The sequence below is a fragment of the Gorilla gorilla genome, chromosome 1 (genome assembly GCF_029281585.2).
Source record: "Gorilla gorilla gorilla isolate KB3781 chromosome 1, NHGRI_mGorGor1-v2.1_pri, whole genome shotgun sequence".
Taxonomy (NCBI): Eukaryota; Metazoa; Chordata; class Mammalia; order Primates; family Hominidae; genus Gorilla; species Gorilla gorilla.
In genome coordinates this window covers 20,395,919-20,413,589 of record NC_073224.2, presented here as the reverse complement: position 1 = coordinate 20,413,589, position 17,671 = coordinate 20,395,919, and the positions used below count along the sequence as shown (strand labels likewise).

At 40.3% G+C, this 17,671-nt stretch overlaps 1 protein-coding gene and 1 non-coding gene across 13 annotated transcripts in view; both read right to left on the bottom strand.

The window, feature by feature from the left end:
* DISC1 (DISC1 scaffold protein) overlaps positions 1 to 17,671 on the bottom strand; it is a 415,293-nt gene that overhangs the window by 360,707 nt on the left and 36,915 nt on the right. The window lies entirely within an intron of this gene.
* Positions 10,480 to 10,595, bottom strand: LOC115932105 (U5 spliceosomal RNA). Its single transcript, XR_004068445.1, has one exon. It is a non-coding gene; the product is annotated as a U5 spliceosomal RNA (small nuclear RNA).

Here is a 17,671-nt window from a genome sequence, read left to right as displayed (position 1 = left end):
AAGATTCATAAACCATGTGGAAGGGTATGCTTCAAAATGCATCAAGCAGCCTCTCTCCATTGTGCTATTAATTCTCCTAAACGATTGTCTTTTTCTTTTAGTGTAAAGTGCTACTCCAAAATCTGATCACCATCTGAGCCCCCCTCAAGAGTGCTGCTAGCTACAGATGGGTGTCTCTAATGAATGTTTTAACTGTTGCCCTAATAAAATATGGATGAACCAGAAGGAGCCCTCTGTGTAGCTGTTATTTCAAAACAACTAAACAACTTAAGTTTCTGCTCTTATTTTTTTGCAGCAAAGAGCTGCAAACTCTTGTATCCACCCTAGTAAAAGACAGCTTCTTTCATGCTAGTCCATCTGTAAAGTTCACAGTTACCTTTTTAATGCCATATTTTATGCATGGGCTTATTTTCATGGCTTTCTAAATGCTCCATTTTGCATGCCAACTTAGATAAGTGTCTATTTTTAAAATGATCCCAAATTTTCAGTATTTCACACAGAAACAGCACACTGGAAGCTGGAGCATCTTTTAAGTAAGTTCTTACTTTGTGCTAAATGTTTATAATACTCAGAATGTAAGCCCACATCAAAGCTTTGTGCCACTTTAAATGCCTAACCTTAAAAATAAAACCATTATAAAATTGCAAATGTCCTGCTCTATGGTCTTACTAAAAAACAAGGGGATATTCAGTATTTTTTTTTCCACATGTTAGTATTGGAATGTAGTGCACTGGTATGAGGGAATTAAAAGAACAGCATAACACGACTCCTGTGTTATAGTGATCCACACTCTCAATAAGCTGATGTTACAACAACCTGCTGCTATATGCACAGGGGCAGGTGCTGAGCGTGACCTGTAACTTACCTGGGTCTGAGATATAAGAAAGCATTTATAATAAAATACAGTTGTCTTTTATCTATACTTGAGGACCCTTCTTTTATAAAATTTCTCTAGTCTCATTTCATATAGAGACACTATATATAGTTTCCAAGTTTTGGTTTTTTGTTTGTTTTTTTGACAAGAGTCTCACTCTGTCACCCAGGCTGGAGTGCAGTGGCACGATCTCGGCTCACTACAGCCTCCGCCCCCCGTGTTCAAGCAATTCTCCTGACTCAGCCTCCCAAGTAGCTGGGATTACAGGCATGCACCACCATGCCCGGCTAACTTCTGTATTTTTAGTAGAGACGGGGTTTCCCCATGTTGGCCAGGCTGGTCTCAAACTCCTGACCTTAGGTAATCTACCCACCTCGGCCTCCCAAAGTGCTGGGATTACAGGCACGAACCACTGCACCTGGCCTTGTAAGTTTTAAGAGGCCATGACTACATACAGAAAGCTCAATTCTGTCTGATGAATTCAAACAGCATTAGCATTTGGAGTTGATAACTAGACAGGGGCTGGACTGAAGTTAACCTTTGTGCTGCCTACAAATAAAGAGGCTGTTTAAACCAATTAATACCTTATGGAAGACGACAGTGGGAAAACTTAGGATGTTTAAGAGAGCAAACTGTTTTCAAGTACTCATTTACATTCAAACAGTGCACACTAATTATAAAGAATTCTCGTCTCTTCTTGCCTCTGTAATGCCTCTCCATTACAGAATCATCTTGAACAAAGCAATACATTTTACTGTTAAGAATAAGTCTCCGGGAATGCTTTAATGCTTAAATATCTGAAGTGTGCTTTAGTTATAACAATGTTTTCTCATTGTGGAAAGCAACTAAACATTTTTATTAAGTGCCTCTTAAAAGCTTTTGTATCCAAAGTGGCATATTTTATGGTTTTTAAATTATTAAAATAAGGTGCTACTGTCTCTACCAATCACTCCTCTCAGATAGCTATCACTTAAACTCTCAGATCAGGGCCATCTGCCAGAGGAGGCAGGAAGCAGAGGTGCTGGCTGCTCCCCTGAGGGCTGGGATTCAGAATATGGCAATGAGCTGCTCTTAGATATCTCAGCCAGGCACAGACCAGCATGGAGCTAAGTGCCCGCCCGGTCAGAAACCAACCAACAGAAAATCACTCATGCAGTCCAAGACAGTGCTTGCCAGGAAAGTGAGTGTCCCTCAGGGACTGGGAGTCAAAGGCATCAAAGATGGGGAATCCCCCAACAGGCACAAACTGGCCAGGAAGCTGTGACATTGCCTGGCTCTCTAGAATTCAAGTCACCCATGTGAACCCATCTTCACGATCCACTATCCATTAGAAAAGAAAACAAATGGCAGCATCCCAGGAATGACAAGACTATTAAGAGACAGAGCAACGTGGCCGGGTGCGGTGGCTCATGCCTGTAATCCCAGCACTTTGGGAGGCTGAGGTGGGCAGATCACGAGGTCAGGAGATCGAGACCATCCTGGCTAACATGGTGAAACCCTGTCTCTACTAAAAATACAAAAAAAAAAAAACAATTAGCCAGGCGTGGTGGCGGGCGCCTGTAGTCCCAGCTACTTGGGAGGCTGAGGCAGGAGAATGGCTTGAACTCGGGAAGCGGAAGTTGCAGTGAGCCGATCAGGCCACTGTACTCCAGCCTGGGCAACAGAGCAAGACTCCGTCTCAAGGAAAAAAAAGAGAGAGAGAGAGAGAGAGAGAGAGCAACGTAGTCAAGAGAGTTCTGAATTTAGACTGGCCTTAAGCCTATCTCTACCCCTCTTTGACTTGCCCAAGTGTAACTTCTCCATGCCTGTTTTCTCATCTGGGGAAAGTTCATTCTAATATCTTCCATGCATGGTAGTTGAAAAGATTGGAGAACATGAACTCATGCTCCCCTAGAGAGCCTGTGCCCTGAGGACCTTGTCCACACTGTCTTCTCTCAGTCTATAGATGATCTATGGCCGCTGATTTCAACCATAATAGTGGAAGCAAATGTCTCCGCCACACGGAGCTGCCCGCCTGCCGAACAGACAGAAGAGTTCCTGCTGCTTCTCACCACGCTTCCCTGGGTTCTGGTGGGTATAAATAACACATTCGTCCTCTTTGACCTCCTGTTTACAATTCCATACTGACCATCCCCCTCTGTTAACAGTCTTTCTTCAGACAAGACCAATACTATGTATTAGATGTCCATTTTTTTATTTACGATCTCATTCCAGTCTTGCCTTCCTGAGATTACACTGCAGTCACTTTGGAGCATAGGATGTTTACAGACAAGCCCTGAGTTACTTCTGTAGATGACTAATCTCATCATTATGTATGAGGCTTACCAGTTTAATATTCACAGAGAGGGTCTTACAGCAAATCAATGTGTTGTTTTTTGGTTGGTTTTTTTTTTTTTTCTTTGAGACACAGTCTTGCACTCCAGGCTGGAGTGCAATGGCACGCTCTCGGCTCACTGCAACCACCACCTCGCAGGTTCAAGCGATCCTCCTGTCTCAGCCTCCCAAGTAGCTGGGATTACAGGCATGTGCCACCATGTCTGGCTAATTTTTGTATTATTAGTAGAGACAGGGTTTCACCATGTTGGTCAGGCTGGTCTCAAACTCCTGACCTCAGGCGATCCACTCGCCTTGGCCTCCCAAAGTGCTTGGATTACAGGCGTGAGCCACCGCACCTGGCATGAAGTGTTGGATTTTAATTCAGTCAGTTCCCACCTGGGTGATCCTTAACAAGTCACTTAGCCTCTCCAGGTCTCAGTTTGCTCATCTGTAAAATGGGGATAATCCCCATATCCTGAAAGGCTGTCGTAAGGATACAATAAAATCATGAAATGTTTGTTCTTTATAAAACACGTTTTAAATTTGTGGCAGGTGACGTTAAATGCTCAATAAATTTTAGTGTCTTTCCCCGAGTTGTTCTGAGCCCCCGAAGTCATTCCTTTTTTCCGATAACATTTTGGAATTTTCCAGCACAGTCTTTAAAAAGAGAGAAGAGTTACGAATTTTCTCCCTTTTTCCTTCTTTATGGGAGGAAAATCTGTTCATCAGTTAAAGTAATATTATTCAACAGTCTGCTTCAGACTTAGTTTTTTGGGATTTTTGTTTTGTTTTGCTTTTCTGTTTTATCTTCCTAAGAGAGTAAAATGCAGTAAAGAGAAAATAAATGGGTATGGGCGAATAGAAAAACAGATAAGTCAGTAGAAGTTTACAAACTATCAGGAAAATATCATCTAAGCTGTAGGCAACTTCTGATAAGTATAAGAAACTCATGAAAATTTTAATAGATCTGTATTTTACCCTAGAGTTACAGAAACCTTCTACATGTGTGCGCCCTGACCAGACACTACTTTAACAATCTCTCCTTTTCCTTAAGGGAGAGGTTAACGGGAAAAGTGACATTTCACACACTCTAAGCACTCAAAATCAGTTTTTCCCCTGCTTCTTTGTTTACCTTCTCAGTCTCTGGACTAGCTTTCTAACCCCTGGCAACATCCAAAGGCCTATTTCTTTTTTAAAAGGGGTCTTTAATAGCTAAAACAAACTATAAAAGTCTGTTTTTCTCTAGAATGAGCTTTAAAACTGGAGTTAGCTCTGGCTGAGGGAATAGAGCCTTCTAGGTACACAGCTTATTTTGAAATAAATGAGGCAATCCTGGATAATAAATTGGCTTTAATTCACTTATTACACTGAAGGAATGTGAAAATGAGATTGGTAAATTGCTGCACTGGTCTTTGAGGAATTTGGGAGAATAGGAGACATGTCAACACACTAGAAAGACAAATATTGAATTTATTTTATTTAAACAGGAAATAAGAAATGGGGAAAAGACAATAGTATTTCTTAAGAACTCTACTGTGGGTCAGGCATGGTAAACTATGGGAGAGGTAGAGTCATAAATGTCTGGATTTTACCAAAAGGATTTAAGAAGCAGCCTCTCCTGATTTCCATGTGTAGAAGTGGAGGCTGGAGACACAGACCGGTGGGACAGGTAGGTGGATTCGTAGCTGGGGAATAACAGCTCCAGGCCAAAGGAGTCTAAATCCTAAATGGTCACAGGAAAGGTCCCACAGGGCTCTTTCCTTTGACCTGTCCTCTTCAACATAATGGATGATAGCATTGGGACCTAAAAATGTTCCAAAGGGTTGAGACTAATATACCACTGGTATGTATCAAAACAAAGTAGAAATAATTTAACTAAGCAAAGAGAAAGGAGTACAATATACCAGCAGACGCTGGGGGCAGTGGCCCACGCCTGTAATCCCAGCACTTTGGGAGGACAAGGCGGATGGATCATCAGGTCAGGAGCTTGAGACCGGCCTGACCAACATAGTGAAACCCTGTCTCTACTAAAAATACAAAAATTAGCTGGGTGTGGAGGCGCACGCCTGTAATCCCAGCTACTCAGGAGGCTGAGGCAGGAGAATCGCTTGAACCCGGGAGGCGGAGGTTGCAGTGAGCCAAGATCGCATCATTGCATTCCAGCCTGGGCAACAGTGGGAACTCAGTCTCAAAAAAAAAAAAAAAGAAAAGAAGAAACAAATAAAATATACCAGCAGACTAGAGCTATTTGGAACAGAAAAATGGAGCTCATGGAGGAAAAGATAAGATGTCACACATTAGACAAGGGAGCAAGAAGGACCTCGAAGACAAGAGAAGACAAAGACAGAGAAAGCCCTCATCCAGAAGCCCGCAAGGGATGAGGGCAATGGCGCACACGGGCCTCTGTGGCTGTCCCTCACAGCAGCATCTTTAAGGATGCGGCCCAGTGGTACACTGGTACCTTCTAGGGTCTCTCAGCCACCTTGAGAGACCTACTAGCCCAGGAAATTTTGAGAGTAAATGTACATGTATGAGGGAGAAATGTACAAATAGCATCTCTATCTGATGATAAGGTGAACTATTTTCTTAGGGTCAAAAATCAACTTCCAACCGGTTCACAATAGATCCTCCTTCCTGCTTAGATCTTTGTCTCTGAGGTTGAGTGTTAACCACCACAAAGGCAACAGAGCTAAGCCACACTAAAATGTGCAATAGGGTAGGGCTGGGGAAGAGGCAGGGAGAGAGACCCCAGGACCCAGCAATCATCCCAAAGCAAAAAGATGTGTCATTCTGGCAGGATCCACCAAGAAAGCGCTACACTTCGCGGGCGGGAGTAGCCTAAGGACCAATAAGCAGGACACACATGGATGCCTGTGAATCTGTATAAAGCCCATACCAGCTGTGTGCAGAGTATCAAGGGTCTCAGCTTTTCATTATCAATAACATCTTTTAAAGAGATATTTTCTTTTTACACACTTAGCGTTGGAAGTCTCTCATCAGCTTTGTTTTAAATCCACCAATTCAGAGATTATGCTTGTGGGCACATTTTCAATCATACTGCTATTCTTGGGAAAGGACCAGACAGGATTAAAATCCTTCCCAGCCTCCAAAAGAGCCCCAATGACAGCAAAGGTAAGTCTGGGCGGGGGTAGGAATGGGGTGAAAACAAAGGGACATCCGGAACACTACACAAATCCTCGCTCCTTCTAGGTGAGTTTTAAGGTTATCTGGGGAATTTTTTTCTGTCATCAGGCTGTGTTGTTATATTGGCTACAAGTTTATTTAACTTTGCTCTTAGGCAGAACTACATACACATGGCCACGAAGGCCATACAAAGCTGCTTTTCTTACAACTTCCTACAATGCTTAACCTAACAACAGGTACTCTGTGTACCCAACAAGTGCTTCAATGTACTGCAGAGAACTGCTTTGATGATGTGTGAGATCACCAAGCTGAGGCTGCACACCCGGGTCACACCTAGCCTGGTGATGAGACAAAAAGAAAATCAGTTATTTCTCTGCACTTCATATTTTCTTTGTGTTCAAATTAGACAAGACATTAGAAAATACATTGTAAACTCCAAAGTGCCATAGAAATGAAATGTTTTACTAATGCTACTTTCTACAGTTGATAGCATGGTCTTATCCCAATAGCTATGGATCAAATATAGTAACAGCTCAGTGACTGCCCACATTATTCAATTCCCATTACTCTTCCTCCCAAAATTACAAAGCTTCAAAATGGCACATATAACAGATGTGACGCAGAAAAAAATCAGAGAGGGATTGGAAAAAAAAATCAAAAACTAGCTTGACAAATCTGACATAATCTGATGTCCATTTACGCATCATAAATTCACTGAGCACTTACTAAGTGCCAGACATATTCTAAGCTCTTAACATATTTTATGTCATTTAATCCTCGCCAAAACTGAATGAGATAAGGATCATTATCACCTTATTTTTAAGATAAGATCACTGAGGTTTATAGGAGATAAGTAACACAGCTGGTTAGTGCTAGCTCCAGGACTAGATCCCAGGAAGTCTGGCCTCAGTTCTACCCTATTCTGCATACAACGGGCACTGGCTTTTTATACGAGAGTCTGGGATAAATGCACATGTCTTAGAGCATAGGACTAAACTCCTAAGGAGTCTATAGCTCCTCTTTTCACAGTTGTCAATACTCAAACGTGAGCTCCAAAAGTATAATTACTCAATGATGTTTATCTATGAGACATTCCAACCTTTCAGAATAAGCAGCCTACTAAGAGCTCTAAGAGAAACACGACACAGTCGAAGTGTCCAAACATCACTGCCTTGAATTAGGTACAAAGATCTTCATGCTTCCCAGTTCTTCAAATCTTCCAAAGTTGAAAATGTGCTGTAGTCCATTTGGTTTCAAGTAGAGCCTCCTAATGAAAGATCTTTTCTAGTGAATGGCATCAGACTTAATCTGACAGCCATTCAGAATTTACAGATTATGTGGAAGGAAAGAAATCTCTGGAGAAAGTGACCAGGTCAAACTGGAGTTAAAAATAGCCAAGAAGAAAGCCAGATGTGGTGGCGCCTACCTATAGTCCCAGCTACTCAAGAGGCTGAGGAGTAGCCCAGCCTCCTTGAGCCCAGGAGTTCAAGGGTATAGTGCATTATGATAAACCTATGAATAGCCACTGCACTCCAGCCTGGACAACAGAGAGAGACCCCAGTCTCTTAAAAAAAGAAAAGAAAAGAATGAAATAGCCAAGGAAAGAATGCTGAGTGAGTCATTTTCCCACCTCCAGTGGACAGCACACCAGTAATGGAGTGGGAGATATGTTGGAGGAAGTAATAAAGCACTAAAACTGCAAGTTATTTAATTCTTTATAATGAAAACAGATTCAAGTTCAGATATTCAGTTATCTTTCTTGAATGGCAAAGGAAGGCACAGAATTAGAGCTGGCTTCAAGCCAAGAACCATTGCACCTGACCCTGGGGTAAGCCCCAGGGAGTCCCCCTGCACTCACCAGAGGTCACTCATCAACTCAGCTTCATGGACAGCTTGACCAGAAAAAAGAGGTTAGGAGCTTCTGCACCAAACTAGTTAGGCATGAGTGTGATCTGGGGGTCACGTGCATCAAAATCACCTGGGAGGTTTGTGGAAATGCAGATTTCTGGGCCTCTTCTCACCTCTCCCAAACCAAACCCCCAGGTCAGGGAGTTAAGGAACAACAGGTATCTTTCCCAAGTGTCCCAAGACATTAATTAGTACAATAATGCCAAGGCAGACAAGGTGGGTAAAGTATCTACAAGTACTTCTGAGATTGAAAAGGAAGCTGTCTGAAAGGCAGAAATTTTCAAAGGACATGTACAAAGATCCACAGAAGGGAAGCAACCAGGAGTAAGCCCAAGGGGGTCACAAAGCAATAAGAAAAATGTCAAGAAGACCAAAGGCCAGAATGAGCTCCACTTCCTGTAAATATACTAAGGACAGCACAAAGGTGTGCTTCAAACAAACACACAAACAAACGGAGCAGGACAAGAAAGTCAACCAGGCAGGGAAGTGCCCAGTATCTAGGGCACAGTGGTAATAGATAAGAGAGAAGACACGGCAGAATGACATAGCTCAAATTCTCAGCCTTCATCTCTATTAAAGAAAATGATCTTCAGATTGAAAAAGATAGTGGTAGCATAATTTAGGAGGAACTGAAGCCCAAGAGAGGTAAAAAGATAGAAAGAGAGTACCTAGCCATTTCAAATGAGTTCATGTCCCCAACTGAGGTCAAATCAGTTAGGATCTAGTTCTAAAAGAACTGACAGACATGATGACAGAAATATACTCAATAGACCTTGAGAAATCATGGACTTACTGAAGATTAAAGATTGACAAGTATTCTCGTTTCAAGAAGAGAAAAAAAACAGAATCTAAGAAGCACAGACTAGCCAGCCAGTTATATATTCTGGATGCAATTCTAAATGAATAATTAAAACAATCCTGTTATGAGCAAAACAAATCAGGCAACCTCTGGCACAATATAATGGAATAAAGACAGTTAATGACACCTCTATGAAACCCACTGAAATGAGCAAAGTGATTGAGAAATTGGGGAGGAAAGTTTATTGACAATGCATCTTATGACCACTTCAAGACACCTACTTTGTACCCAGCAGGGTTATAAGCATTTTACAAATATTAATTCATTTCATCTCATAGCAGTGCTATTACTAACCTCCTTCACAAATGAGGAAAACTGAGGAATCAAGAGGTTAAGTAGCTTGCCCAACCTCACATGGCTAGCAACTGGAAAAATTTAAACTAAAACCCAGGCAGTTTTCTCCATAACTATGCTCTTAACACTATATTGCTTCTTAAAACCATGAGAATACCTGCCAAATACTGTAAAATGTGGATAAAATTAATGGCAGACACAAAAACCAATACAACCTTCTCCAGTTCTTAAGGAGTGTTTTTCCAAGGTCCTTTACTCAGGAGAATGGAGAGTTCAAGCATGTGTTGGGCTGGGGAGAAGAAGGCGGCTATTGGCCAACTATTAATCTGAGCTATGGTAATGTTAATTTTTTTATGATAACCTAGGAAGATTTACCATAGGCCAACTGATGCCTGCCTGGGTGTTCTGCTCAGTTCATTCATAATATGAAGCCATCTCAGAAGCAGCAAGAGGCACAGTTATAGCTGAAAATAGAGTCAATGGCATGGAATATCAACTTGAGAAAATAGCAAAATGCAAAGGAAAAGGTAAAAAAAAATAATGAAAAGGAAGATGATATATACACAAGGCAAACAAAAATATGGACAATTGATGTCCCTTGAGAAGAAAAAATAAATAGGAAACCAAACTAAACCTACAAATAAAAGATCACACAGCTCCTAAAAAACAAATTGAAATATTATGACCAACACCAAGATGTCCTGGTAAAATCACTGAAATCCAAAGAAAAAAGAATGAATCCTGACTGATTCTCTGAGAAAACTCAAGTCATGTACAAAGGGCAAAATTAAAGCTGGCTTCCAAGGCAATATTCAACGGCAAGTAACACTCCCTATACAGTTTGGATGGAGGCGGGGAGCAGGGCATACTCAAGAATTTTATACCCAGCCAGGTTGGCAGACATTATAAAGACAATAAAAAGTCATTATTTAACATGCATGGATTTGGATACTAAAACAACCATAGGCTTTCTTGATTAAAAACCTCTAGATGGTGAAATCCCAACAAGCAAGCAATAAATCACGACAATGGACTTGGGAATGGCAGGGCTCTTTTATGAAAGGACTACTGGGGAGTGCTGGATCCTTTATACAAAGCACCAAGACTGAAAAATTGGTTTAAGTCTCAGAGTTGTTCCTCTTCATGGGAATCTTTCGTAAAAGGCACAAGATTTATATGATCTGAAGAGAAACCAGGATAAACACTGAACAGAATGTCAATGTTATAACAGTGACATAAAATAACAATATAACTAATGAAAAAACTAATATTTGACATTTGTATAGCACTTCCTGGTTTACCAAAGCCTTTTCCATACAATACCTCATTTCAACCAATTTTAGAGGTGGAACACCTTAAGGCTCAGAGAAGCAAGCTGCAAAGGCACTCTCACAGACTTTCCAACCCAATCTTGACAGTCTTTACACATGTACCACCTGTTGCACACATTTTGCTTATAACCCCTATTTTATTTTTGTGTTTTTTTAACTTTTAAGTTCAGGGTCACATTTATTTAAGTTCAGGGGCACGTAGGTAAACTTGTGTCATGGAGGTGTGTTGTGCAAACTATTTCATCACCCAGGTATTAAGCCTAGTACCCATTAGTTATTTTTCCTAGTCTTCTTCCTCCTTCAACCCTCCAATTCTTCAATAGGCCCTAGTGTGCATTGTTCCCCTCTATATGTCCATGTGTTCTCACCATTTAGCTCCCACTTATAAGTGAGAATATGCGGTGTTTGGTTTTCTGTTTCTGTGTTAGTTTGCTAAGGATAATGGCCTCCCGCTCCATCCAGGTCCCTATCGCGTTCTTTTTTATGGCTGCATAGTATTCCATGGTATATATGTACCACATTTTCTTTATCCAGTCTATCATTGATTGGCATTTAGATTGATTCCATATCTTTGCTGTTGTGACTAGTGCTGCAGTGAACATACACATGCATGTGTCTTTATAATAGAAAGATTTATATTCCTTTGGGTATATACCCCATAATAGAATTGTTGGGTCAAATGATATTTCTGTCTTTAGGTCTTTGAGGAATCACCACAGTGTCTTCCACAATGGCTGAACTAATTTACACTCCCACCGACAGCATATAAGCGTTTTTTTCTCCACAACCTCGCCAGTATCTGTTATTCTTTTACTTTTTAATAATATCCATTCTGACTGGTGTTAGATGGTATCTCACTGTGGTTTTGATTTACACCTCTCTTATGATCAGTGATGTGGAGCTTTTTTCATATGATTGTTGTCTGCATGTACGTCTTCTTTTGAAAAGTGTCTGTTCATGTCCTTTGCCCACTTTTTAATGGGGTTGTTTGGTTTTTTTCTTGTAAATTTGTTTAAGTTCCCTATAGATGCTGGATATTAGACCTTCGTTGGATGCAGTTTGTAAAAATTTTCTCCCATTCTGTAGGTTGTCTGTTTACTGTGTTGATAGTTTTTTCTGCTGTGCAAAAGCTCTTAAGTTTAATTAGATCCCATTTGTCAATTTTTGCTTTTGTTGCAATTGCTTTGGCATCTTCATCATGAAATCTTGGCCCATGTCTATGTCCTGAATGGTATTGCCTCAGTTATCTTCCAGGGTTTTTATAGTTTTGATAACCCCTATTTTGTACACCAACATAAAGACATCTAAGGACCTAAGTGTTCTCCTAACAATTCCCAGGCATCCCTATCACTGCAATTCTTCCATGTCATCCCTATTAACTCTCCTTTGCTCCCTGACTTCCCTTTCTCAACCAACTTGAGGAACTGCTCTCTGATATCAGAACAAGGGCTCCTTCTATAAAAATGATGAACAGGGAGCTTCCTCAAAAGAAAAACTGATAGACTCCAGTCACCATTGCAGGAGAACATCAAATAAGGAACAGGTGAAGAAACTGGAAGGGTGAGACCTAAAGAAGGGAAGGCTGAAAGGACACATGAGCACTGACTTCAGATATGTCAAAGACTGCCATGGGAAATGGCAAATTGTGTGTTGTCTGTCACAGTGGGCAGTAATCTGATCCATGGCCCATCTCTCAAGCTCCGTGGAAAGCCATGTCCCAAACACCAGCCAGTCTCAAACCACTTCATGGTGCTTGTCGATTTAAAGGATACTTTTATTCTTTTTTGGTATCACTACTATCACTGGGATATGACAATCACTCCCCATAATTAGAAGGTAACCATACAAATATGGTTTGCTGTTGGCCAAAGATTTTGGGACAGAAGTCTGCTGAGCTCTGTCTTTATAACAAAGGGAAATGAGAGTTAGAGAAGGTTAAAGATGCACTAGCAGCAAATTGAGACTTTCGCCTTAGCAGAAGAATGTGAGTCAATGGTACCCCACGCCATGTCCTTGTGACTCTGAAAATCATCTCTTGGACCACTGTGTTGCACATCCCACACCTGGACAGGAATGGCCGCTTGAGGTGAAAAATGTTCCCAAGCGATCTATAAAGTTATTCTAGTTTATACCCACAAGAAGGAAGACAGGAGTTCAACAGGAAAACACATGTTATAATATATAAAGCTTAAGCTAGTAAGTACAGTATGCTGTACTATACAGCATAATGCCTATAGCTAACAAACACTGCATTGTATACTTAAAATTTGCTTAGGGTAGATTTTATGTTATATGCTTTCACCAAAAAAAATTAATCATAGTAATAATAAAGAAGAAACTTTGGGAGTTGAGGGACATGTTTAATGATTGGTTTCACAAGTGGGATTCACAGGTGGTTTTCACAAGTGTGTTGTACTTATCCTGAAACTTATCAAGATGTATGCATTAAGTATGCCCAGCTTTTTTTTTTTTTTTTTTTTGAGACAGAGTCTTGCTCTGTCACCCAGGCTGAAGTGCAATAGTGCAACCTCAGCTCACTGCAACCTCCATCTCCCAGGTTCAAGTAATTCTCCAGCCTTGACCTCCCAAGTAGCCTGGATTACAGGCACCCCCCACCACGCCCAGCTAAGTATATACAGCTTTTTTTATGTCAATAAGACCTCAATAAAGTAGTTTTAAAAAAATAAGTAACATTGGCAACAATGGAAAAAGCATCTTTATAAATGCTAATAATATTTATTTTTTAATGTCCTACAAGTTACAAAGCACTTTCATTTACATCATTCCACCTAATCTGTTCAAAGTAGTAACTATTCTGTCCTTGAGATAATTCAACAGAAGCATCACTCAGGACAGACGATAGCTAAGGCCCTTTCCAACACCAACAATCTCAGAATGTGGGCTGCTTTACCACCTTGAATTTGAATTGCTAATTTTTAAAAGAAGGGGAATTTTAAGTTAAAACTTTAACCCATGGTCAGTAAGGAGGCTGAATTGGATTTACTGAAGTAGAAATCAATTTGATTTTAACTCAACAAAGATGAAGCACATCCAGGGGAAGTGAACACAGTAATCACTCTGGGTGTGTGTGTTAATATGACAACACATCATAGGAAAGAAAGCACTGCCCTGCAGCTTATCAGGAACAGGAGGGCTCAGGAAAGGTCACTGAAGGTAAGGAAGTATTTAAGCCCTGAGTCTGCAATTTAAAAAGAAGTAAACTCCAATGAAGTCAGACAGACTGTAAAGCTCAAGTGTGCAAATTAAACTTTTCTTCCTACCTCCCTTGGCAACCTTTGGACTGCCCCAGATTTATCCAAACTGAAAAGAATAAGACCTCTGTGGTCCTCTTGGGTACCTTAAAGTTAATGGAAATAATTTCACCAGTTCCTCCTTCTTTTAAGGGGTAGTAGATCCAAGCTGCTCTGTAAGGACTTCCTTCAGAATACAGGCTCCTGTCTGAAGGGCCAGGCTGTGCAAGGGGATCATAGCAGGGAAGCCAGCTGGTTTACTTGCTTTGAAGGTACCACATCTTAGCTACATTGTTTGAATATTCGCCTGGAAATACATAAACATTTAAACACAAATTCCAGGAAGCCCAGAGGGTTTGAGGCACTGCCATTTTGAATTTAAAGGGAAAGAACAAGGCCCTCTCTGAGAACTCCTAATCACCTCAGCAGCTTCCTCCTCTGCAGCCAGTCCTGACCTCTCCTCTCCAGATTCTACACATTGCTAGTCCTCCTCAGAGCCCATTACGACGGGGTGAAGATGAACGCCTTTTTCCTTCACTAAGAACCTTTCATTTTATCCTTCAAGCTGGCGAGGTCACAGAAGTGTCATGTATAGAAATGGCTGGGAGAGCCCATGCCACCTGAAGCGTATGTAGGGAGGGGTGGGCAGAGAGGCTGGGCAGCTGCCTGGCCTGTGTCTGTTGGCTTCTCTCACCTTATTTTGCATCATACCATTATTTGTTAAAAGATAACAGTTCTATGTAATGATAAATTTAAAAATGAGATTAGGTATTTGCTAAGGGTTTCTTAGCTGACACTGATTGTCATATTTTATTTATGCGCCAGGGAGAAGTTCCCATGGCCCTTTAATTAGATTAGCTCTAGAATTTGCCATATTTCTCTCAGAATTCCATCTGTCTCTCCTTATTATCCTAGTCTTTAAATCTTTCCCTGGAGAGATTAATTCGTACTGTGCTTTTTTTTTTTTTTTGTGAGACAAAAGCTACATGACACAAGATGGCAGACATTCTACGAGATACAAGAACAGCTCATAATGGCTTTTGCTTTAATATGACATGAAAAGCTTGGGGTTGTAGTTATCAATAAACTCAACCTGAGTGAACAGTGGATGTGATGTGGGTGCCAAAAAAAAATAAGCATTACCTTGGCTTGCATTGAAGAGATCTAACATTCGGATTAAGGGAGGTAAAGACCTACTGTTCCCTGTCCTACTAAGACCACATATGGACTATTCCTTTCCTTTCTAAGCACCACCTTTTAAGAGAAAAGAGCCAGAAAGGCAATTAGCATGGCATGGCCTTAAGTGGAAGTGAGAGCCCTTCCACACCCACAGAGGGTGACAATGCAGCTGATGAAGTGCCGCTCTGAAAACAATCTGGATGGTGGCAGTGGGAGGGAGAGATGCAAAGGAAAAGAGGAAACTCTGTAGAACTAGTTCAGAAATCATCAGGAGGGTAAGGAAAGCAGAAAACCTATTGTACAGTTGACCCTTGAACAACATGGGAATTAGGCATCAATCACCTGCACAGTTAAAATTCACTGTAACTTTTGAATCTCCAAAATCTTACCTACTAATAGGCTATTGTTGACCAGAAGCCTTATTGATAACAGAAAAGGTCAATTAACACATATTCTGTATATGTATTATATTCTTACAATTAAGGTAAGCTAGGGAAAAGAAAATATTAAGAAAATCATAAGGAAGAGAAAATGTATTTACACTACTGTACTTTACTTATTGATATTGTAAGTTTACATTGTCTGCTTACAAGCTGAATCATCTGTCTGAAATGGTGGGCAACCACAGTGCAGATTTCAATTTATAGCACACATCAAGCAATTCAGCTTTTACTTGTAATGTCATGACTTTTCTCTGCTTTTTGGGAGCACTTCCAGCATCAGTAGTGGCACTTCGTATGAGTCCCGCTGTGTTACTCAAAGTTTATAGCATTGCTCTAAACACACAAAAAATGTGAGAACTGAAAGAGATAACTTTCATTGCAATATGCAATTTACTGGAGAGAGAAACTGCTCATGCGCAGACGGTTAGCATCACATGGCATTTTAAGTGGATACTTCCCACACTTGAGCTCACCACAATAGCAATGTAGGTGGCAATGCAGCGATTATTACCATAGTACCTTATGTATACAGTTAATTGTATGCAATTATGATTTAATACTGCATTTTTATGTTGTTTCTATTTCTCTCCACTGCAAAGGATGCCATGTACACTCTGTTTTCATACGTTTTGATAAATTTTTACTTTTTAGAATAGATGTGTGTATCATATTATGGTAGTAAATGATAAAATAGACTAGTATCTACATATATTTTATGCATTCATGACATAGCTTTTTCTTTTTTTTTTATATTTCTAGGATACATGGTTTGTCTGCGAGTTTTTTCAAGTTGCCACAAATCTCCAAAAATATTTCTAATATATTTACTAAAAAAAAAATTCATGTAGAAGTGGACTCACAGTTCAAACCTGTGTCATTTGAGGGTCAACTGTATTAGTCTCCTATTGCTGCCATAACAAATTACTATAAATTTAGTGGCTTCAAGCAACACAAATCCATTATTTTACAGTTCTGGAGGTCAAAGTGAATCTCACTGGGCTAAAATCAAGGTGTCAGTGAATTCCTTGGCTTTGGTCCCTTTCTCCATCTTCAAAAGCAGTTGAGCATCTTCAAATCTCTCTCTGACTTTGACTCCTGCCTCCCTCTTTCCTTTATGAGCACCCTATGATTACATTGGGTTCACATGGATAGCAAAGATAGTCTCTCCATCTAAAGATCCTTAACTTAATCTCATCTGCAAAGTCCCTTTTTGTCATGCAAGGTAAAATATTCATAGGTTCCAGGATTGGGATGCAGATATCTTTGGGGGGATATTATTCTGCCTACCACAACTATCATTAGATATGGGGGGATGTGGATAATGAAAGGCTTGAACTTCGATCTCAGGCAAGATTAAGTTCAAGAACTGAAAGGTAAATATTGTAGATGTTTAAAATAACAAGCAGTGGAGTCAGGGAGATCTAGGTTCAAACCTTGACTCTTTCATGTGTGAGTTGGATAATTTTGGCAAATTACTTAACGTCTCTGGGTCTCAGTTTCCTCATCTGAAAAACAGGGATAAGCATAGCTTCTCCTTAGACTGTTGTGATGGTCCAGCTAGATATAGATAGATGGATGGATGGATGGATGGATGGATAGATAGATAGATAGATGATAGATAGATAGATAGATAGATAGATAGATAGATAGATAGATATGGCATTAGCACATGAAACTGAAGCTCACAAAATTAAACAGTTTGGCCATATCTTTCCAACTTAATACCTATGATGCTTCTATTAGCTAATCCTTAGGATTAAGATCAGTATTTGGGCCTAATTTAGGGAGACATCTGTTAATTCATTAAAAAAATAAGATTCTGCATCTATATAACAGTAATCATTGCCAGAAACTTAAAGGAGCATTAGCCCCCATGGAAATAAAGCTCTGGTTATGGAAGAGACCAAACAAATAGATTAAATATAGCTACATGTGTCAAATAAATAAGTATCAAATGTGATGTGCTAAATAAGTGGTATAGGTATATGCAACACATGGAGGGTAAAGGATGCAAGTTGTTAATCTTAGCTCATACAAAAGGCTTCCTAGTGGGGATGGAACTTGAAGGAAAG